This window comes from Papio anubis, chromosome 12 (assembly GCF_008728515.1).
Source record: "Papio anubis isolate 15944 chromosome 12, Panubis1.0, whole genome shotgun sequence".
NCBI lineage: Eukaryota > Metazoa > Chordata > Mammalia > Primates > Cercopithecidae > Papio > Papio anubis.
In genome coordinates, this window is record NC_044987.1 from 93664481 (window position 1) to 93689155 (window position 24675).

Here is a 24675-nt window from a genome sequence, read left to right on the forward strand (position 1 = left end):
ATCTTTGAGCTATCAGAAGAAGCCAACTGGTCCCCTTTCCTACTCAGCTTCAAACCTGAGGCTGCTGCAGCCACTTTATAACCACAGGAGAAAGGCTGCCAGATAATGCAGCCCACCCAGGAGCAGAATCCAGAAGGAAGAGTAAGCAAAAGAAACAGGGTCCCAAAGGTACCAGTGAACCTCTGAGTCAAAGTGTACCTGAAGCCAACCCTACTCTGGGACTTTTAAACAAGCCAGTAAATTTCCTCTGCTTCAAATGGTTGAACTGTGTCTGTAGCCTGCAAAGAGTCCTGACACAGAAATGGTAAACCGAAGTGTACTTAGAAGCAACTTTGTGGTTTTTTAGCTATAAATTACTTAGGAAATGAGAATGATGCACTGGATTCCCAGAACTCCTTCCCATCTCTGTGCCCAAGTATGAGTCCAGGACTGGCTATTTCTGACCAAGTGGTTGCTGGCTGGGAAGTGCCAGGGACTTCACTCGGGGAATACTGCTTAGATAAACAGGTCTGGGGTAATGACAAAGCACTGATCTCACAGGATTCCTGACTTCCGGTCCCTGCTGGATCACTCTTTGGCCATGGAACCCCAAGTAAACCCTTCTGCACTTCATTTTCTTCTATGGGAAAAACCAAGCCCCCTGCCTCTAACACAGGGAGACTAGGAGCCACCACTGCCTGGTATTTTGGGCTTTGAGTTGGGTAGATCTAGGTTCAAATCCCTAGTCTACCCTAGATCCAAGATTAGGATTTGGGTCAAGAGGCCCAATCTCTCTGACCCTCAGTTTCGTCCTCTGTAAAATGGGAACAAATCAGAGTATTGTTTCACAGGGTTATTTTAAGAATTAAATAAGGTAAAGTTTCTAAAGCGTTTAGCAAGGCGCCTAATATATAGAAAGACACAAGAAATGGTAGCTATAATAGCTTTGAGATCAAATGAGAAAGAATGTGAAAGTTCTTTGTAAAAAGCATCAGAAACTGTACCTATATTAGGGATTATTGTCATCACCTCTCATTCCTAAACTGGCCATGATTATAACATCATAGTGTGGGGTAAAGGGAGTAAACGTATGAAATAAATTCAATTGATAAATTATACCCAATCCAGCAGAGAAAGATAGTTGTCAATGAGGCATAGGGGTGCAAACCCCATGCTATAACTGTCATTTCATCAACAGTTTCGAATACTCCCAAGAAATATGTTCGGGTGGTTCATGGAAAATGCTATCAATAGCGACCTGTTAAATGTTCCCCTGGAGGCCTGGAACTGTTCCCAAGCTGTGTGCATGCAGTTAGATCCCTTCGGAACTTTTCCAGAGCTACATCTGCAAAAGTACAAGTAAGATCCCCTTCCTGATTTTCCAGTTTCATTTAACAACTTCATGGGCAGGATGCAAATGTGCTTCTTTATGAATGAGAAATTTCAGTTGCTGAGCTTGGCAGCAGAGACTTCCAAGAAATCTAGCCTTCCAGTGGACCCCCTCCTATGTTCCACCAGCACATCCCATAAAACGAGGGAGTGCTGGGTTTCGAATGGGCCGCTTGCAGGAAAGACACAGCTGTGGCAAAACCAAAAAGATACTCCTTCCAGGTGTTGAAGAATAAAGTCCTCCTGATTGAAGGGACTTTGGCTCCTTTTCAGTTTGGAGGCATTTTAAAAAGCATACACGACAAGCCTAAAAAGTGCTTACCACAAACATATAAAAGGGTCACCTCAACTCACGTAAGTATTGCTTAACATGGAAAAAATTAAAGCTTGAAAAATCAGGACCATAAAATGCAAGGAGTAAGGAGTTGTGGAAAAACAACCCCATCTGAGGTTACAATACTCCTTCAGGAAAATAGATACACTGTTCTCTTATTCTCTTTTCTAACTGTAGCCTATACACCAGCCATGTGTATTCTGGACTCCTTCCCATCCTACCATGATTTCCGGTCTAAGTCTGGGTCCCATGGTAACTGGAGCAATTTGGCATGCTGGCCCCATACACCATGACTGGCCATGTGAGGGATGCCAAGTGGGTATCTCTTCCATAACAAACATCTCTCTCTTCTGGCTCTGTAAAGAGGTTACTCTCTTACTCATAAACTCTTACTAATAAAGTCTTCGGTTGATAAATAAATCTTCCCATCCAGCCTCTTTCACTCACCCAGAAGGCAATGATCATCTTTTGCAGAGCCAGAAGATCCGCGTATTCAAGATTACATTGCATGGGGTAGAAGGGCTGCAAGACTGCGGGAAAAAGAAAAATTAAAAAACCCAGCTTTGCCGCTAGCAAAAGTGTTAAGTAGTTCAGTAAAAGCCAAACCTCATTTGTGGAGTGAGCAGAAGTTATCCTTGGAAATGTATTTCCTGGTAAGAGTCCCAAGGATATGGTGATATGAGTCACAGGTTTTACAAGCCTGAGGGCTAACTTCTATTTATCTTTCAGATCTCAACACGAATGACCACCTCTGGGACTGTGACAACTCCATGCCCCCAATCTGATTTTGTGGCCATGGTCTTCTCAGTATAGTATGCGATAGCCTGTATTACAACTGCCTGTTTGATTCTTGCTCTGACCTAGAGCTCCTGAAGGGCAGGACTGTAACTTTTCACCTCTATTCTGATGCAGCACTTGACATAAAGGAGGCATCTGTAAGTGCACGTGATGTGGCTGTAGGCAGACCTAGCCCTAGACCACATCACAAATTTGGAGCATTCACCCTCTAACCTGTCCCAGCCTCCTGCATCTTCACTGCCACCTACCCACTGCACAGTTCTCCCTTCTCCTCCATGAAGACCTACCTTAAGGAAAGGCTACACTATTCATCATTCAGACTGAGGTCAAATAGAATCCTACATGCAAAATTATTCCCTCCAAAAATGTAACCCCCACACTCACACTCAGGCTATTATGCACCCATCTACCCTCCACCTAAGGGAATTAAGTTATAATTGGATAATTTTAGCCAATCACAGGGGTAGATATTTTGGTTGGGTTTTTTGAGAAGGAGCTAGGAAAACTGGCTCCTCCTGCTGCTTTTGAAAGCACACAGTGACCCACTCCTGGCCCTCAGCAAACCCAGCATCCAGGGACCCCCCCAGCCCAGGGGAGTTGGTCCAGCCCAGCCCGCTGTCCAGCAATGCCTCTGTTGATTTTGCTAATAGAGCAAACAGACCCTCTTTGAAAAAGAGGCAAAGGCAGCAGAACTCTGCTTTCCTGCCCATTTCCTCTGCCTTATTAAGCAAGAAGAACTGGTTTCAGTTAAAAAAAAAAAAAAAAAAATCCTGAAAGCCACTGATGGAACAGTCTCTGAAGTACATTCAGGGAGTCACAGGACATGGAAGGAAATGGAGAGCACAGGAACATGAATTATTGTGAGCACTGGGGAAATGCCTGCTTTGTCTGGGTGAGACACAGGCAAAGACTTTGAGGTCAAAAATGGCCATCCATAAACAAACAGCTTTACCTTATTAAGCATTAAAGGTTTTACAAATATTTCTCGAATGATTTTACATGTGTTGTCTCAGTTGATTCTCCTAATTCAACCCTATAGCACAAGTACTATCACTTTAAAAAATAAACCGAGGCTCAGAAAGGTTTAATAATTTACCTACCCCCAGAAGTTCAAGAACAGGCAAAAGGAATTGAAGGTGGCAAGAGTCAGAATAATAGTTATGTGGGGTAGACACTAACAAGGAATGGCCATGAGGGTGTCTCCTAGGCAGGAGTGTTTTAAATCTTGATCTTGACCTGGGTAAGTTACATAGGGGCATGTCTGGGTAAAAATTCATCAAGCTGTGTATTTAAGACTCTGGACTTTATGCATCCTAATCTATAATAAAGGAGAAACAAAACAAAACAAACAAAATTCCCAAAAACTAAAAATAAAATAAAGGAAAAACAGGCTGGGTATGGTGGCTCGAGCCTGGAATTTCAGCACTTTGGGAGGCCAAGGTGGGCAGATCACTTGAGGTTAGGAGTTCAAGACCAGCCTGGCCAACATGGCAAAACCCTGTCTCTACTTAAAATAAACAAATTAGCTGGGTGTCGTGGTGCTCACCTGTAATCCCTGTAATACTCGGGAGGCTGAGGCAGGAAAATCGCTTGAACCCGGGAGGCAGAGGTTGCAGTGAGCCGAGATCGTGCCACTGCACTCCAGCCTGGGCGACAAGAGTGAGACTGTCTCAAAAAATAAAATACAATAAAATAATAAGATAGAGGAAAAACAAGCAATGCCTCCACCTCATATCACACAGTGAAGACCCCAAAATTGAACCCAGGTCTCCATAATTCCAAAACCTATGTTCTTGTCTCCTCTACTTTGTCAAATTCAGGAGACAGGGGCAGCACACGAGGATACGTGGATCTGCAAGCACACGACTGAGGTGTCTCAAACATCTCAGTGCTTCCCCTTTCCACTAAAGGAAGGGAGCCATAGGTGAAAAAAAAGAAAGCCATAGGCAAAAGTCATGATGCTGAGTGGTGACGATGGAAACAGAAAGGTCTAAAATCACACCAAGGCAAACACCATCAGATCCAACCCAAATGTTTCCTTCTCTCGGAAGGAAAATCTCCTGGCTAACATGGATACTCCTAAGGTGACTCTAATGAAAGCCTTTACATCTGGCACAGTAAGGACAAAAACAACCCTGTCTTTGTTCAACTATTTTAGACACATACGGGAGCTTATGCCTAAGACCTGCCCCAACCTAAGAATCCAGGCAACTTAAATATCCCTACTGTTCTGTGTCCTCCATGTGAAAGCCACTGTGGCTGGAGGAGAAAAACTCACTTCTCAGAGCATTTTGCATCGATGAGAGGCAATCAGAAAGGGTATGAATGGTGGCCTGTGGCATGGTTCAGGTGGTTCATGGGATAATAAATAGCTACCACCTATTGAGAACCCACTAATTTTTTAACCTCAGGTGCACAAATTGGATTTATCATAATCCTTGGTTCATGACCATTTTTAATTAGTTATAATGTGAACTCAACTCCCAAACAAAAGCTAGAGCCTTGTCAACCATCTACATGCTTCTAAACCATATGACCCTCCCTCCCCTAATCCTTCCCTTTCCCTCTTCCCATGACACATAACCATTATCTGTGTTTACCATCCCCTCACTTTCTCTCTTATATGGTATTTACTGTGCCTGTAATGTACTCCTTCAGCACATCTTAATATTTCGGGTTTTTTTTCCGTAACCAAATGTGTGATTTATTTTTGGAAGAAAGTATTTAAAATTGAGGACTTTTTCCAGTAAAGGGGAGAAATAACAATAACAGGTAATACCCTGGTTACAAGCTAATTACCACATCCTATACAATGTGGATGTGCTCAACATGTATTCAATGATATGAATAATGAACATTTGCAATTTTAAAATCCCAAATCACTTGCCAGTGTTGTAAATTCATAAATGCTGAAATACTTAGAAATAAGTATATTTTAAAAACTTTAGTCTGACAGTATTTATACATCAACCCAAATATTACATACAAATAATACAGCACATGAATGGACATTTCTGCTAATTTCCATTTAATTTCTTCATAATATGGCTGTCTGGTGTTGCATTAGTGAAGATGCTTCCTACAACTACACGGGTACCCCAGAGACTATAATGAATCACTTTACAGCATTCAAGGTCATCAACAGAATCCTAAATGTTGTTAGCATTCAAGGGTTTCGAAAAGAGTGTTGTTTGTATATGGTCCAAAAAATGTCAAACCAAATGATGGGTCAGTAAAGTCAGCCCAATATCCCTCAGCTAAAAGAGCACAGCAAATTTCCTCAGCAGTATTGATGAACTTTTCTAAGAGCACTTCTCTTTCAGTTTCTACTTCTTCACTCTAAACAGTCATATCATTCTTAGCTTTCTGTGTTACAGTCAGAATGATTACTTTGCTATTAGCTACTTCTGGAAACAGTGATTCAAAACCTTTTCGCCGCAATTCTGGACATGTTTGTATTGCACACCCTACTCTGGCACTTTCAAAGTTAAGTTTCTGCACTGTTAATTTCTTGTTCAACAGGTGCATCGTTACCCTGAAATTCATTCACATATTGTGTCATCACAAACTCGTGTCTTTCACTTGATGAAGTTTCTGCTAGAAACCAGGCTTTTCTTCTGTGAAGCAGTCCCATTGAGGTGACAATCAAAACCTACGTTCCCAGGAAGCTGGAACCTCTCATCTTGAGGTCCAAATGGTCCCACAGTTTCATCAGGCCACACCGTTTGAGAGCATATATCTGGAGGTGCAGTGGCCACGTGAGACTCATCTGAACCTGATGATCCTGCAGTTGAAAAGTCTTTGGGATTGACAACGTTTTAACTGAAGAGCAAAGTCCTGGGAGATAGGAAACCAGTCTGGCTCTGTTACAAAGCACATTGGCCAACCCTACCGGAGAGGACAGTTCACTAAATAGCTTTCCTTTGGTAAAGTTATTCCAGTCACCACCACTGTCTCCAGCTGTCCCAGAACCTGACTATTCCTGCCATCCAATATTTGTTTTTGACTTTATCTACATTGTATCATGCTGTATATAATATTTTGAGCTGACTTTTTTTCACTTATTACTAAAGCTTATTCAACTCACATTTTTCCTCCTATTCATTCAATGTCAGCTGAGCCCATGCACCTTATGAGAAGCATTGTTTACACTTTTGCATTTCACCTTTACAACACCATAAGGCAGGTACTGCTGTCATTCCCAGTTTATAGATTAAAAAACAAATAGGTTGAGGTACTCGCCCAGCATCACATTAAAAAAGCAGCCAGGCCAGGCACAGCGTTTTGGGAAGCTGAGGCAGGAGGATTGCTTGAGGCCAGGAGTTCAAGACTAGCCTGGCCAACATAGTGAGATCTTATCTCTATAAAAAATTTTTAAAAATTATCTGGGCATGGTGACTTGTGCCTGTTGTCCCAGCTATTTGGGAGGCTGAGGTGGAAAGACCACTTGAGGTCAGGAGTCTGAGGTTGTCATGAGCCATGACTGCACCACTATACTCCAGCCTAGGTGACAGAGGGAGGGCCTGTCTCAAAACCAAAACCAAAACCAAAAACCAAAAATAAAAACAAAGCGGCTTACCTGGAGTTAGACCCAGGTTTGCTTCCAAAGCCCTTATTTCCCTACTGTAAGACTCAGGGTTAATGCTCGCATATGGGTGGACTCCCTCCCCATGCCAAGGGAAGGGTAGCCAGAGCTAACCCCCCAACTGGTAATCATCATCACCATCATCATGACTAACATACTGGAGACTCATGTGCCAGGCCCTGTTCCAAGCATTTTAGGAGGGGTACTTCATGTAATCTTGTCCACAACTATCATATGAGGTAAGCATCTTACAGACAAGTAAACATATGAGGTAAGTATCTTACAGACAAGTAAACTGAGGCACCGAGATATGAAGCAATTTGTCAAAGAAGAAGTGGATCCAAGATTTGAACCCAGGCGGTCCAGCTTCATATCCACACCGTCAATCACAAGGCCCTACTGCTTCCCAGTTCACCGAGGAGGACAACCACCTGAGTGTGTGAGTGGATTCGGATGAGTGCTGGCTGAGAGGAGGCCTGTGCTGGGCTTGCACCTGGGTGGTAACTGCAGCACTCCTGGAACCTGGCTTATTTGTTAAGGAAGACCCCGATTCTGGGCCTCTGTCTGGGGAGAAGAGTTGCATGCAGGGGCTGTACAGGGAAGGAGGCAGGGGTTGAGGAGGAAGAACAGCAGACCATAACATGGACAGCCTCAAGGACGGGCACAGCTGACTGGCGGCTGGTCTCAGCCTGGGGAAATAACAAGGTTCTCAAAGCCAGGACTGGAAGGGCCAAAGGGCAGTACCTTGAGGAAAGATGGCACAAGCAGCTTTCTCAAAAAAATTCTGACACTGTTACTTATAATGCAGGATTCTTATTTGACCCAATAGCCTCATGCTTTTGATTAAAACTTTCAGCATGGAAAACGTGGGCTTTGAAGTCTGACAGTACTAATCTCAAATGCTGGCTCTGCTACTTGCTGTGTATGTGCGACCTCGAGCAAGACATTTCAATTATCTCAAGGCCTCAGTTTCCTCATTTGTAAAATGAGGATAAATAATGTGACCTACAGCTCATAGGCTGTAGTGAGGATTCCACAAGATACTGCATACAAATCACTAGTGTCCTGGTCACCTCATAGTAGGCATTTGGCAAATATCAACCTGTATTTTTATCACCACCAACTCATCATATTTGGTCGGAAAGATTAAATGACAGAGCATCCAATAAACATTGGTCATCTTTTCTAACACCTCTCCCCACCTCCCCCTATTCAAATCACCCTAACCATGATCTCCACCTTACCACCCACAGAGAAGATCCTTAAAGATCAGCCTGCTCTCTGCCCGGCCTTTCCCAAACTGTACATCGTCAAGAGGGTCCTTTGCCCCATATATACTCTGAGGGGAGCGCAGAACAAAACCCACCTCCCAGTGATGTAGATGGAATTCACAAACCTGCCCGTTTATCTAGAATTGCCACAAGAGCTGCTTTAAAAATACAAATGTTGGCCAGGCATGGTGGCTCACACCTGTGATCCCAGCTCTTTGGGAGGCTGAGGAGGGTGGATCACCTGAGGTCAGGAGTTCAAGACCAGCCTGGCCAACATGGCAAAACCCCGTCTCCACTAAAAGTACAAAAATTAGCTGGATGTGGTGGTGCATGCCTGTAATCCTAGCTACTCAGGAGGCTGAAGCAGGAGAATTGCTTGAACTCAGGAGGTGGAAGTTGCAGTGAGCTGAGATTGCACCACTGCACTCCAGTCTGGGCGACAGAGTGAGACTACTTCTCAAAAAACAACAATAACAGGTGTTCTGGCCAGGAATGGTGGCTCACGCCTGTAACCCTGGCACTTTGGGAGGCCGAGGCGGGTGGATCACTTGAGGTCAGGAGTTTGAGACCAGCATGGCCAACATAGTGAAACTCCACCTCCACTAAAAATAAAAAAAAAATTAAAAAAAAAAAAAATTAGCTGGGCGTGGGGGTAGTCCCAGCTTCTTGGGAGGCTGAGGTGAAAGAATCGCTGGAACAGGGGCAGGGCTTGCAGTGAGCTGAGATTGTGCCACTGTACTCCAGCCTGGGTGACAGAGGGAGACTCTCTCTCAAAACAAAACAAAAAAACAGATGTCTTAGCCCCACTTTTACAGGTTTTCACTTAATAGATTCAGAGTGGGTTCCAGAATATGAATCTTATCTTAAAAACTTATTTATTACTATTACTTTTATAGAGAGACAGGGTCTCATCAGCCTTGGAGGAAAAAAGCAGAACCATAGCCTAGGAATATCAACAGTAGGAACAGTGGCAGTGAGGGTAGCAATAGCACTCCCTAAAGCCCCCTCCATCATCTTGAAATCAGCAACAGTATCTACCTCTGCAGGATACTGTGTGGTTCAAAGGAGAAAATGCAGGTAAAACATTGTAACACATCTAAGTTCTTACTATGTGTCAAGCCTTATGTGAACTGTTTTATATACATTTTGCTATTTTGTTTAAATAGTCACATCATCCCTGGGAGGTATTTTTTATTTTTTATTTTTTATTTTTATTTATTTATTTATTTATTTTTTTAATTTATTTATTATTATTATACTTTAAGTTGTAGGGTACATGTGCATAACATGCAGGTTTGTTACATATGTATACTTGTGCCATGTTAGTCTGCTGCACCCATCAACTCGTCATTTACATCAGGTATAACTCCCAATGCAATCCCTCCCCCCTCCCCCCTCCCCATGATAGGCCCCGGTGTGTGATGTTCCCCTTCCTGAGTCCAAGTGATCTCGTTGTTCAGTTCCCACCTATGAGTGAGAACATGCGGTGTTTGGTTTTCTGTTCTTGTGATAGTTTGCTAAGAATGATGGTTTCCAGCTGCATCCATGTCCCTACAAAGGACGCAAACTCATCCTTTTTTATGGCTGCATAGTATTCCATGGTGTATATGTGCCACATTTTCTTAATCCAATCTGTCACTGATGGACATTTGGGTTGATTCCAAGTCTTTGCTATTGTGAATAGTGCTGCAATAAACATATGTGTGCATGTGTCTTTATAGCAGCATAATTTATAATCCTTTGGGTATATCCCCAGTAATGGGATGGCTGGGTCATATGGTACATCTAGTTCTAGATCCTTGAGGAATCGCCATACTGTTTTCCATAATGGTTGAACTAGTTTACAATCCCACCAACAGTGTAAAAGTGTTCCTATTTCTCCACATCCTCTCCAGCACCTGTTGTTTCCTGACTTTTTAATGATCGCCATTCTAACTGGTGTGAGATGGTATCTCATTGTGGTTTTGATTTGCATTTCTCTGATGGCCAGTGATGATGAGCATTTTTTCATGTGTCTGTTGGCTGTATGAATGTCTTCTTTTGAGAAATGTCTGTTCATATCCTTTGCCCACTTTTTGATGGGGTTGTTTGTTTTTTTCTTGTAAATTTGTTGGAGTTCTTTGTAGGTTCTGGATATTAGCCCTTTGTCAGATGAGTAGATTGCAAAAATTTTCTCCCATTCTGTAGGTTGCCTGTTCACTCTGATGGTAGTTTCTTTTGCTGTGCAGAAGCTCTTTAGTTTAATTAGATCCCATTTGTCAATTTTGGCTTTTGCTGCCGTTGCTTTTGGTGTTTTAGACATGAAGTCTTTGCCCATGCCTATGTCCTGAATGGTACTACCTAGGTTTTCCTCTAGGATTTTTATGGTATTAGGTCTAACATTTAAGTCTCTAATCCATCTTGAATTAATTTTCGTATAAGGAGTAAGGAAAGGATCCAGTTTCAGCTTTCTACTTATGGCTAGCCAATTTTCCCAGCACCATTTATTAAATAGGGAATCCTTTCCCCATTTCTTGTTTCTCTCAGGTTTGTCAAAGATCAGATGGCTGTAGATGTGTGGTATTATTTCTGAGGACTCTGTTCTGTTCCATTGGTCTATATCTCTGTTTTGGTACCAGTACCATGCTGTTTTGGTTACTGTAGCCTTGTAGTATAGTTTGAAGTCAGGTAGCGTGATGCCTCCAGCTTTGTTCTTTTGACTTAGGATTGTCTTGGAGATGCGGGCTCTTTTTTGGTTCCATATGAACTTTAAAGCAGTTTTTTCCAATTCTGTGAAGAAACTCATTGGTAGCTTGATGGGGATGGCATTGAATCTATAAATTACCTTGGGCAGTATGGCCATTTTCACAATATTGATTCTTCCTATCCATGAGCATGGTATGTTCTTCCATTTGTTTGTGTCCTCTTTTATTTCACTGAGCAGTGGTTTGTAGTTCTCCTTGAAGAGGTCCTTTACATCCCTTGTAAGTTGGATTCCTAGGTATTTGATTCTCTTTGAAGCAATTGTGAATGGAAGTTCATTCATGATTTGGCTCTGTGTTTGTCTGTTATCGGTGTATAAGAATGCTTGTGATTTTTGCACATTAATTTTGTATCCTGAGACTTTGCTGAAGTTGCTTATCAGCTTAAGGAGATTTTGGGCTGAGACAATGGGGTTTTCTAAATATACAATCATGTCATCTGCAAACAGGGACAATTTGACTTCTTCTTTTCCTAACTGAATACCCCTGATTTCTTTCTCTTGCCTAATTGCCCTAGCCAGAACTTCCAACACTATGTTGAATAGGAGTGGTGAGAGAGGGCATCCCTGTCTTGTGCCAGTTTTCAAAGGGAATTTTTCCAGTTTTTGCCCATTCAGTATGATATTGGCTGTGGGTTTGTCATAAATAGCTCTTATTATTTTGAGGTACGTTCCATCAATACCGAATTTATTGAGCGTTTTTAGCATGAAGGGCTGTTGAATTTTGTCAAAGGCCTTTTCTGCATCTATTGAGATAATCATGTGGTTCTTGTCTTTGGTTCTGTTTATATGCTGGATTATGTTTATTGATTTGCGAATGTTGAACCAGCCTTGCATCCCAGGGATGAAGCCCACTTGATCATGGTGGATAAGCTTTTTGATGTGTTGTTGAATCCGGTTTGCCAGTATTTTATTGAGGATTTTTGCATCGATGTTCATCAGGGATATTGGTCTAAAATTCTCTTTTTTTGTTGTGTCTCTGCCAGGCTTTGGTATCAGGATGATGTTGGCCTCATAAAATGAGTTAGGGAGGATTCCCTCTTTTTCTATTGATTGGAATAGTTTCAGAAGGAATGGTACCAACTCCTCCTTATACCTCTGGTAGAATTCAGCTGTGAATCCATCTGGTCCTGGACTTTTTTTGGTTGGTAGGCTATTAATTATTGCCTCAATTTCAGAGCCTACTATTGGTCTATTCAGGGATTCAACTTCTTCCTGGTTTAGTCTTGGAAGAGTGTAAGTGTCCAGGAAATTATCCATTTCTTCTAGTCACATCATCCCTGGGAGGTATTTTTTAAAACATCATTTCTCATCATGTTGACCAGGCTGGTCTCGAACGCCTGGCCACAAGTGATCCTCCCACCTAGGCCTCCCAAAGTGCTAGGATTACAGGTATGAGCCACTGCACCCAGTCCAGAATCAATTTTTAAAGCGCTTCAAGATGTTTCTGCAACCAGCCAGCTCTGGCAATGAGTGACTTAAGGGAAAGGGGAAGAAGTATGTGGGCTTATGCTACAGGTTGCCACACCCCACCCCACAGCACATCCTTCTGAGGCCTGAAGGGCTGTGGGGACAATGAAGGCGACTACAGCACAGATGACAAACAAAGCAACTATTTGGCAAGAAGAGTCCGAGTTACCCATTAACTACGAGTGATCTGTCAGTGCCAGAGAAGTCTCACAAAAGATGATGGTGTGGTTCATGGGGAGGGGGGCCCTCAGTGAGGACCCAGTTACACCAATGGCAACACAGTCATGCAATATCCTGGCCTTGTGTCCTTCCTGTTTTCTCTTTGAGATTGGTGCCTCTCTGAGTAGAACCATCCCTGGAAAGTAGGGATATCATCATTTTTTGGTGCCATTTGGATTCCCCCACTTTAAACTCCTCTCTTGTAACAATGGTGATGAAAATTACTGGATTCCCTACATATGGTTCCAAGTTATTTGGATTTCCTCACTAGTGGCAGATTTAGCACATTTTGGATGCCGGCAAATGAGTGGCAATTGCATAAATACATGAGCACTTCACACCACAAATTAATCCTATAGAAATAATCCAGCTCTGATTATACTGTTTGACTGGGTAGTGCTTGTTATACAGCTGGAACCAGCAGGAAGGCGGCAGGCTGGTCACCATGTGGGGTACCAAAATGACAACTGCACAGTCATGCTTTATGACAACTGCACAGTCATAATTTTTAGCCCCACTATCCTCCAAAAAAAAAAAAAAAAAAAAAAAAAAGGAAGGGAAGGGAAGAAGGAAGAATAAAAAGACCACATAGAGTCCATAATATGCAAGTTTAACTTAGACACTCACTTTACACACTAAACCCCTTCTGGGTCGCTTTTTCTGGCTAGACAGATAATACATTCTCAAGGAGAAAACGCGAACAACACATGAAAAAAAAAATGTACCAAATGCCATTGCTGGGAAGCAACAATGATGAAGATGGCAACAGTAGCTCATAGCTGGTGGCTGCTACCTGCCATGTGCTGGGCTGAATGCTTTAGTTAGCATCATCCCATTTAATTCGCACAACCAGGCTGCCAGGTAGTTTTAGTATAATCTCTATTTTGCAGATGAGAAAATTGAGATATTGCAAAGTTAAATAATTAGCTACATGATCTAGCCAAGTGAGTGGTGGAGTCAAGGTGCGAACCCAGGACCCAGGTGTGACCAAATATCTTTTCAGAAGGATCCTTTCTCCAGCTCAAGAGAGGCCTCTCTTGGTCCTACTCTTCTCAAAGATACTCCTCCCAAAGCCACCCTTGGCTAAGATTTCACTGAAGGCTCTGTTAGACTCAGTCCTCATGGCAAAGGATGCCAAAGGACCACAGGGCATGTGAAGCACTAAAAACTTTAACCTCAAGTTTCGAGGAGCCTCAGATTCCGGCAGTAGCTTTCCTGGTGGCAGCTTTCCAAGTAGATACCAATAGGCCAGCTTTAGGCAAACACCTCCGAAGAGAGCTCACCTCCCATGGTGGAAGAAACAGTCCCTGAATGAAAGCTCAGAAGAGCCCCTAGTTCAAACAAACATCCTCTGATTTATGACAAGAAGCCAATCAACAAGCTCAGTAGAAAAGATGAGCCTTAGAGGAAAAACACAGAACCCAAGCCTAGGAAAAAAGCAGAACCAAGCAACAGTACGGTGGCAGTGATGGCAGCAATAGCACTCCCCAAAGCCCCTTCCATCATCTTGAAATCAGCAACTGCATCTACCTCTGCAGGATACTGTGTGGCTCGAAGAAGAAAATGCAGGTAAAACATTGTAACACATCTAAGTTCTTACTATGTGTTAAGCCTTATGCTAACTGTTTTATATACATTTTATTATTTTGTTTAAATAGTCACATCATCCCTGGGAGGTATTTTTTAAAACACCATTTCGCTGACAAGGAAACAACTTGAGAGGGGCTAAGTGACTTGCCCGAGGCCATGCAGCTTGGAAATCATAAAACCCAACCTTGTGTCAAGGGTCCAGAGGTTAGAGCCACAAGAATCAATGGCCTTAATCTCGGCTTCCATGAATCTTCTTGTTTCTGCAAACAGAGGGCTTCTGAGAAGCTGGGGAATGGTTAAAATTTTTAGACCTGTGAAAACCCAGAAAGCTGGCCTCAAGTGACCCACCGCTGACCCACTCTAATGGCTGTGCTGTTGCACAGAACTGTCTGCGATGATGGAAATGTTCTATATCTGCATTGTCCAATATGGTAGCCACTCGCCACTTAAGACGAGGGAGCACAAGAAATGTGACTTGCATGACTGAGGAAATGATTTTTTTTTTAACCTTATTGAATTTTAATACATTTAAATATACACATGTGGCAAGTGGCCACCATACTGAACAAAGCAGCTCTGTGGCTCCTCTCACTCACAGCTTGTCAGGTCTCCTGAGCACCACAAGATGAAAGTTCTACAAAAACTCATGACTTCCCAGGCCAGGCCTCAGTGTGAAAGGAAAAATAAAATAAATTTTTCTTACTCCCAAGTAAATGCCATTGCTCTGATCTTGGAACGTTTTCAGCTGGAAGAGAGAAATGGCCATTTCCAAAACAAATGACCTCTCCCCATTTTCCCCCCTTTTAAAGGAAAAAGATTAAACGTGTAAAGCATCCCCCATTAAATTACTTAGGAAAGGTCGCCACATTTTCTGGTGACAAATGCCTTTGGCTTATGATGACACAAGGACACTCAAACATGGTAGAAAGGAAAAGCCAGAAGGGTAAACAAGAAGAGGTCCCACACTCTCCAAGGTATCATAAATCAAGGAAATAGACTCAAGGAGCTAACAGCTTCCAAACATTCTTCCTCTTGAGTTATTTTAAGCAACCAACACACACAACATTTCAGAGGCAATTTCATTCACACTAACAGAAGAGAAGCAATGTGCTTCATAGGGTATTATCTTTAAACACGCAGAGAAACAAATACCTACCCCACAGATCTCAGGCCCAGCTGGCTGGCCACCCCACTGGGCGATGTTACTATTTTCAGGCCCCCAGTAGCTCGGTTGTTGAGACGCAGCGAGGGGTGCTTTGGCCTCGCTTCAGTTCCTCTTGTCCTCTTGGGCCAACCCATTCATTTCTTTGCTCAGGAAATCACTGCATGTGCTTTGTCCCCACCCAGGCCACTCCTGAGGTCAGGAGGCCACAGGGCAAATGAGGACTTCAGAGCTCAAAGAGCCCGGCTGTGTCATTGACTAGCTATGTCACCTGAACTTCTCTGAGCCTCAGTTTTTTCAGCAGCAAAATGGGAATAAGAGTATATATGATGGTAAGAATCACATGATATAATACATGTGAAGCACACGGGCCGGGGCCTGGTGTTTTGTAAAAGTTTGACCCAGGGTAGGTCTGTGCTGGGTATCAGAGTTGAGAATTCAGTCTCTTGGCTTCTCTGGCTGGGGAGGGAACATGCAAGGTTGAAGAGCAGAGAATCAGGGGTAAAGCTGCCTGGATTTGATTACAGTCTCCACCACTTATCACCTGCATGACCGTGAGCAAGCTACCAAACCTCTCTGTGACTTTGTTTCCTCCTCTTAAAGATGGGAATCACAGTATTCACTTCATTTACCAGTGGGGTAAATAATATCATATGGTGTCACTCCCATTTCATTTATTCATTCATTCATTTTTTGAGATGGAGTCTCACTCTGTCACCCAGGCTGGAGGGCAGTAGTGCGATCTTGGCACACTGCAACCTCTGCATCCTGGGTTCAAGTGATCCTGCTGCCTCAGCCTCCCGAGTAGCTGGGATTACAGGTGTGCGCCACCACTCTGGGCTAATATGTTGCTCCCATTTTAGATCTAGCCATGCCCTTTTCACGTAAACCTAACAATTCAGGCTTCTCTTGAGTGTTCTTTGGTGATCCCTCTAGATGAGTGAGCCCAAGCCGCTGTGGCTGTGAAGTGAAGGAAAGTCACCATCCTAAGTGGGGCAAAAAGACATACTCCAGAACAAGGATCTTTTACCACTAATAATAGTTAATGTCTGCATCCTCACTACATACCAGGCTCTCCCAGGAATGCTACCCACATGGTCTGGGCCTCATGCCAGACCATTTATTTCAGAATATCTGGAGGTAGGGCCTTAAGACAGACACACATACACTCACTTTTTTTCTTTTTTTCTTTTGAGACGGAGTCTTGCTCTGTTGCTCAGGCTGGAGTACAGTGGTGTGATCTGCGCTCACTGCAACCTCCGCCTCCCAGGGTCAAGTAGTTCTCCTGTCTCAGCCTCCCGAGTAGCTGGGATTACAGGCACCTGCCACCACACCTGCCTCTCATTTTTGTATTTTTAGTAGAGGCGGGTTTCCCATGTTGGCCAAGCTGGTTTCGAACTACTGACCTCAGGTGATCTGCCTACCTTGGCCTCCCAAAGTGTTGGGATTATAGGCTTGAGCCACCGCACCTGGCAGACACTTTTATTTTTAAGCTATCCAAGTAATACTAATGTGAATCTAGGATTGAAAATCACTGAAACAACAACCTTATGAGCTAGAAACTATGGCAACCCCATTGAACAGAAGAGGAAAACTGAGGGCAGAGACACCAGCTATCTAGCTGGCAATCAGACAGTGACAACTCCTTCAGACCCCATCTCTTAGACCCCCTGTGCACCCTGCCCCTGCTGAGAAGCAGAGGTCAAAGCATCCAACAGGCACTTGGACACACCCAAACCATTCAGACACCACTCCAGGCCCCATGCCTTCTCCAATCACCTAAGAGCGTTCTTTTTCTGGCCAAATTTCAGACCCAGACTTGACCTCCAGGAATCCAGAGCTGCCTGAAAAATGCAGTCTTGCTTTCCCAGCATTGAAGGACACAGACGCAGAGTCACAATGATCCACAGAACAATTGGACTAATTAAACAGGCCCCATTTTAACGACAGGAAACAACAGAGTTGATGATCTTTATTAAAGGCTGCTGGCTGCCTACAAAAAAGCTGGAAAGCAAAATTTAGGGGCTCTTATGGCCATCAGCCAAAGATTGTAAGACTGAAAATTAAATCTCTATTGTCTGAATCTCTATGCAGCCCTGCTATAATGAGCCCACCCTCTGGAAGGGCAAAGAAGGGCGATATTTCAATCCATCATATGACTAATGAACTTCAAGGTGGCCTGTCTCCCAGCCAACTTCCTATTTTTTTTTCCGAGACAGGGTCTCACTCTGTTGCCCAGGCTGGAGTGCAGTGGTGTGATACTGGCTTACTGCAGCCTCCGCCTCCTGGGCTTAAGCAATCCTCTCACCTCAGCCTCCCAAGTAGCCGGGATCACAGATGTGTGCCATTATACCTAGCTAGTTTTTGTATTTTTTTGTAGAAACAAAGGCTTGACTGTGTTGCCTGGTCTGATCTCGAACTCCTGGACTCAAGCCATCCACCTGCCTCGGCCTCCCAAGGGGCTAGGATTACAGGTGTGAGTCACTGTGCCCAGCCCAACCTATTTGATATCTGTATGTGACTTGAGACAGACAACTAAAACCACACTGGGATCTTTGCTGCAGTCCTGCTTCTTCCATACATAGCTTTCCCCACTTCAGTCAATGGTCACTCTCTCCTTCCAGTTGCTCAGACCATAGCAACTTGGTGTCACCCTTGATTCCGCTCTCATACTTCACACATCCAAGCTGTTGGCAAATGCCAGTGGCTGGTCCTGCTGCTTCCACACTTGATACTAAAGTCAATTTCCAACACAATAGAGAGAGTGACCTTGCGGAAATACAAATCAGATCAAGTCACTCTGCGCTTGAGTCCCTCCAATGCCTTTCAGCTTACTCAGAACTAAAAGTCAATGAATGATTACCCAATGGTCTACCCCACTAACCACCCCACCATTTCCTCTCCCAACCACATCTCCTGCTACACTCACCCCAGCCACATGCAAGGAGCGTCTCCTTGGTGCTCCTCGAACCCACCAGGAACGCTTGCTATTCCCTCTGCCTGGAGCTGTCTTCTCCAGCCAGGCTGGCCTCATGTGATTCCCCTCACTCTGCCTTGTTATCCACAGGGACTGCACCCTGCCCTCCTTCAGGCCCCTTTTATTCATTTGTTGCATCACCAGCTTCTGGAACAGTGCTCAGTACACAGTCCTCAATAAATATGTGTTGGATGAACAAACGGATGTACCCCAAACAGAACTCCCAGCCTCTCCCCTACCCAGTCCTCAGACTCCCCACCCCCGCCATCATCATTTGTCTCCTCAAAGAACAGTGTTTGTGGTGGTAGAAAACACTAGTTAGGATACTTTACAAGCACCCATTGGACAGGTGGGGGATGTTGCGATGCCTTCTCAGAGGCAGCCCTACCCCTGAGGCCTTCTCACCTGCTACTGAATTGGGTCCCAGCATAGTCCTGGCTTGCCCAGCTGGTACTCAAGCTGATTAAGTCCAGAAGAACAGCTGCAAGCAACTTGCTTCCAAATTGTGTCCCCATGTATGACTTTAATTACTCGGCTGCCGCGATGGGTTGAAGAAGAAAAAACCAGGTCCCTGGGTTTCACAAAAGCAACTCTTTTTTTTTTGCCGTATATTCTGCCTGTCCAGAAGGTTTCATCGATTTTCAACTTGGGATTTGAAGGGTGGATGGGCTGGTTGGGGAAGAGAGACAGGCAAGCCACCCCATTTCCCTAGCCTCTCATACTGACCTGCCCAAGCCCCGTTCAAGCTATGTGACTGTGAAGTAGATCAGGGTTCAGAGCCTGTGTACCTCGGAGCATGGAGCTCCATGTCTCGGCCTTCAGCATTCCTGGCAGCCTGTCATCCTCAGTTACTCTCATTTTCCCTCCTCTTTGAAACACCGGCCCTGCCAACGGCAACAAACAGCATTTAAAAATATCCTGCTGGATTATACAGCTCTGCCTTCGAAATTCCTCACAATGCCTGTCTCTGTCCCACATCGTATAAAGAAGGGTGTAGCATATTTAATTTTTTTTTTTTTTCTAGCTGCTCCCCTGCTATAAATACCCAAGTCTGGGTAGGCGGGCTTCAAGCACAGGCTGTATGAAGTCACCTCGGAGCTGGATCTCACCACAGTGCCGGCCTGCCAGGGCCTGGACGCAGCTGTCAAGCACTGAAGCATGAGGTCGGTTAAAAGCATGTGGCACTCATTTTTCTGGGGAAAGGGGCACAGGAAAACCCCCAAGTACAGTAATCGCAGTTAATCTTAATATTAAAAAGACAGTGTCCAGCCCTATTACCAAGCCAGGTCTTCGGAGAGCTCGTCCAGCACCATCCTGGGCTGTTTCTTTCCCAAGGATACTAATTCTAGGGCTTGACCTTAGGAAAATGACTGTACAGTGTCCATGTGGGATCTAGCAACATTATCAGAGACAGAAAGGCCCTTGGGGAATCGAGTCCCACCTCTTCACACCACAGATAAGGAAACACAGATCCAAGAGATGGAAGGATTCACGCCAGGTCACAGACAGGGCAAGCTCTACCCCAGGATTTTCTGAATCCAAATCCTCACATCTCTGTACTGGATTGTTCCGGATGCTTGTGCATGTACACCCGCTTGGTATGTGAGCCTCAGGCTTGTGTTTATTAATAGCTTTCCTCATAGCAAATACTAATTTTCATATTTTTAAAGGTACAGACTAAAAAAAGTTGTAAAAGTTTCAATAAAAGCTTGGCTTCAACTGTAGGGAGGGTTTTCATGCACTGAGAGGCCCATTTCAAACTCTTTGAGGTCCAGTTTAATGTCTTGTCAACTCTAACCTTATATGTCCAGACTTCCAAGTTTAGTTTTCCTATTTAATTTTTCCATCATGGGCCTGACTCTCCTCAGCTTACTTTTAGAAAGCAAACCATGGGCCAGGCACAGTGGCTCACACCTGTAATCCCAGCACTTTGGGAGGCCAAGGCGGGCAGATCACTTGAGGTCAGGAGTTCAAGACCAGCCTGGCCAACATGGTAAAACCCTGTCTCTACTGAAAATGTGAAAATTAGCCAGGTGTGGTGGCACCTGCCTATAATCTCAGCTAATTGAGAGGCTGAGGCAGGAGAATTGCTTGAACCTGGGAGGTGGAGGCTGCAGTGAGCTGAGATCACACCACTGCACTCCAACCTGGCTGACAGAGTGAGACTTCATGTCAAATAAAAAACAAAAAAAAAAACAAAAAAAAAAGGAAAGAAAGAACTATGGGCCTCAAGTCACTACAAATGACTGTGTATGTATTTTTGCAATATGTTCATGAAGTTTCTCTTTGTCAAGTGACAAGAAAATTCCTTCCCTTCATGACACGAGTCACGAAAAAGACCAACACCTGAGTTATTAGCTAAGCCATTGATGACCTATCACATTTTATTATTGTCAGCAGAATTCAGCTGCACCTTAGGGACTCCAATTCAGATGACAATTAGCTATAAGGTGGTTCCACAATATTAAGCACTTAATATGCTTGAAATCTTTATTATCAATGCTCTGGAAACACATTAACTAAGAATTAAAATGTCAGCATCTCTGAGAATTGAGCTTTCATTGTCCAAAATAATAAACCCTAAACTAGAAGTTGAATATTGTATATGTCAGTCAGACTTAAAACCAAAAAACAAAAAAAAGTTCTGGGATCATCTTCTCTCACCCTGTTTTATGCTGCTCTCTCCTTCCACAATTAAGAATCCTGCTTTGGCAAGAGTCAATCCAATGGCCTCATTTAACACGTTTGCCAGTCTTGACCTTCATTCTGTACTGGGATTGCTTTGGACTGAAATGCTACGTTCAGGGCCATGGAAGAAATGCAAAGTCAGAGCCAAATTCAACAAGAAAAGAAGGGTTGATAAAAGCCTTGTTCTTCATCCTCTCTCAACCCAAGTTTGCTCGGTTAAGGTCTTCTTTCAATGCTTTTACTGCTAGGACAGCAGACGGGTGCATTTTTGAGGTCAAGCTTTCAATCACCAAGAGGAGTAATTGGAGGTCTGAGGCCATGGTTAAGATGAGCTAGGGAGAAGACACACTCAATTTCTGAATTATGAAAATAAGTTTTGGAAAACTCTCGTCCTGTACTCTGGCAGGCTTCTTAACATCTGGATAAAAGATGTGGGAAAGCTTTCCTTTTTCCTGTGTTATCTCCACTGTTTCTGCTTGTCATGTATCTGAACCTTCCACCCAAACAGGAGAACTTGCTGTTCTCCAACACATACGCGTTGGCTTCCAGGTCTTTGCTCACACTGTTCCCTCTGCCTAGAAGCCTCTGGGGGCTCTGCATCCCTTTCCGCCTCCGCAGTTGCAGCTCTACCTGCCCAAATCACTGGCACACCTGCCACATCCTCCACAAAGAAACCCTGACTTCCTTCCACCCAGCCAGCCAGGAGTCATCTCTTCCCTTTAAGCTTTCTAATCACCAGAAGCTTTAAGGTCCCCAGCTATGGGACGGAAGTTATATCTACCTTCCAGAGGGGCTGGGAGGATTAAATGAAACAGCTCCTGAAAAGCACCCACGATGGGGAACCAGCAATGTAGACTAGACAGTGGAGTCTATTGCCATTGCTCCCCTCTTTGTTTGAAGGCAGTGATTACAAACTTCTTTGTAACTATCTGTACATATGCTTTGCTTTCCCTACTAGATTCTGAACGCTTCTAAACTCTGAACAGGCAAGATTCTTGTCCCCTGCTAATCTGTTTCCATTGCCTTGGACGTAGCTGGCACTCAGTGAGCAGCTGATTAATAATGCTGGCGTGGCATTCCTCGGGAGTACTTGGGCTGTGTTCCTTATGTCGCTCCTCCCAATCCTGCATGCAGCTCCAAGTATACAACCAAAGCTGCAAAACCACTTAGGCCTTTTTTAAAACAAGCCAGAAGACCACAAAGTGTGTTTACATGACAGGCTAGCAAAACAGAAAACACCTGCTATGATCTGTGGCTGAGGATTTGGCGGCTGCCACAAGCAGGGTCCAATATCCACAGCAGAATTTCTCTCTGGGGGCCTGGAGCTTTGAATGTGCACTGTCGCTGTCATCCTGGCAGAGGTGGGCCTGAGCTCAGAGGGAGAGATCTGATCTCTTTGCCCACTGCCAGACCACTTGTTGTTGGGGGCCATTGAGCCGCAACTGAGCAAGGTGCAAGGGTGCTTTTTCCAGATTCCGTAACTTCCTCCTACCTCCACAAACAAACTGTTAGCCACCAAGGAAAGCCTTGTGAGTAATACCCATCTCCCTGAGATCTGGGTCATACCCTCCTTGCACTAGAGACTTTGGCAAAAATGAACACAATTACTGCATCCAACACAAGTTTGTTAAAAACAATTAGAATATTTTATGTGTCAGGCATAACACAAAGTTCCTCACAGACACTACTATGAAATCCTCACAACCATCCTATGAGTTGGGTACTATTTTCAGTCCTATCTTATAGAGTGGTGTTTCACAGCAAGGGTGAATTTGCTCCCCAGGGAACATCTGGAAAAGTCTGGAGACATTTTTGATGGCCTCAACTGGTGGTGGCTATGAAGCATCCTACAACGCCCAAGAGAGCCCCATGACAAAACATGATCCAGTCCAAAATGTCAATAGTGCCCTGTGATCCAGGAAGAAACTAAGGCACGGAAGTGAAACAAGTTGCCCAGGGTCACACAGCTCCCAAGTGAGGTTATGAGGAATTACAGCCAGGCAGCTCCACCCCGTGCTGGCTCTTACCAGCAAGCCTGGCTGCATCTCTCACATCCTAGGGCACTGAGTATGCACAAGGCACAACCGCATGTGTATAAGCCTCTCATTTTACGGTAGAGGAAATAGAAACTTAGTGTGACTTGCTTGAAGGCCTAGGTCAGTAAGACGCAAATCAATTTGGGACTCAATTCAGACACCAAAGCCTGGGCCCTTCAGCACTTTGCTACATCGCTGACTCATTCTCTCCCTGTGCTTTAAACACTGAGATGGAGTCAGCAGCTGGACACCATGGAGGACTCGGAGGAAATCAAAGCCCCCTTCGTAAAGGCTCTTCTGCCAACTCCGGGACAGGTGCACCAAGCTCCCCGAGACCAGTGACCTAGACTCACATCCCTCTTGGTGCCTTCCCTCCTTCATGTATTCACCTTTGCTGAGCTGACTCACCCCTCCTTTAGAAGAGCATCGCAGTGGACTCTGCAGCTTCTCTATTCAGCTGAGCTTATTGGTCACCAGCAGGTGACACTTATAAAGGCTCTCCCTGGGCAGCAGAGCTCTCTGTGCCCCCTTCTTCCACCTCCAGGAGCAGCAATCACGGCTCTGTAAAATCAATGGCACCTTTAGGGTGGGGAGAGCCAGCAAGCAGCATTTAAACAGAGTAACAGCATCCTTTGGAGGAAGATACACCCCTGGGTGTCAGTGCCTGCTGTTTCACTGTGGTCACGAACACTCACTGGCCTAACAAATGTAAAGTGTCTGGACACCACAGGCCATTAACAAACAAGACCTATAACAAGTGTTGTTCTTGCTACGAGTTTGACCCAGCTGCCATTTGAAGGGAGCCAAGTACTGACCTGTATTTGCTACCTTGGATTCTGTAATTCTTTATAGGAAAAGCACAGACTCGGGGCTTGAGCAAAATGGGACTTAGTCATTATTGAGCTTAGTTATTATTGAGCTGTGAATTCTGGACTCACGGAGACCTCTCAGTGAAAGGACACACATCCACAGGATTCTTATGGGGACCTAGAAAGCTCACAGACGAGAATAAGCGTGAGGTGTTGCAGAAAAGTCAGACCTATTACTACAGCAGCAGAAGAGTAGAAATAGAGGCGGAGCATCTACCCACTGTCCTGTCGGACAAAGGATGAATACTGGCGGTGAGGTGGGATAAGGACAAAGCTGAGGATGTGCAACAAAGTGTCTCTGGTTTGTTTCAGAACTTCCCATTCTTGGGATGCCAACCCAGGAATGTCTTGGCAATTGATTACCTTGGTTCAATCCTCAGACCGGAGGCAGATGGAGTGGGACACAGATGTAAACTCTTCCGAGCAACAGTCATCAACATAAAGTGTCCTCTGGGGCAGCTCTGTTGGCAAGGGGGCGATTGGTATTTCCATTCTTATTTTTTTATTTTTATTTTTTGAGACGGAGTCTTGCTTTGTCGCCCAGGCTGGAGTGCAGTGGCCGGATCTC

The 24675-nt window shown here is 44.3% G+C and overlaps 1 protein-coding gene and 1 pseudogene across 2 annotated transcripts in view; both read right to left on the reverse strand.

Moving 5' to 3' along the window:
• The window catches only part of ABTB2 (ankyrin repeat and BTB domain containing 2), a 211927-nt gene that overhangs the window by 180389 nt on the left and 6863 nt on the right, over positions 1-24675 (reverse strand). The gene's annotated exons all lie outside the window — the stretch shown is intronic.
• On the reverse strand, positions 4162-7254 carry LOC103877561 (annotated as a pseudogene). Its single transcript, XR_004177617.1, has 2 exons — positions 7200-7254; positions 4162-6472 (listed from the first exon to the last, which is right to left on the reverse strand). The product of XR_004177617.1 is annotated as a methylmalonic aciduria and homocystinuria type D protein, mitochondrial pseudogene (transcript).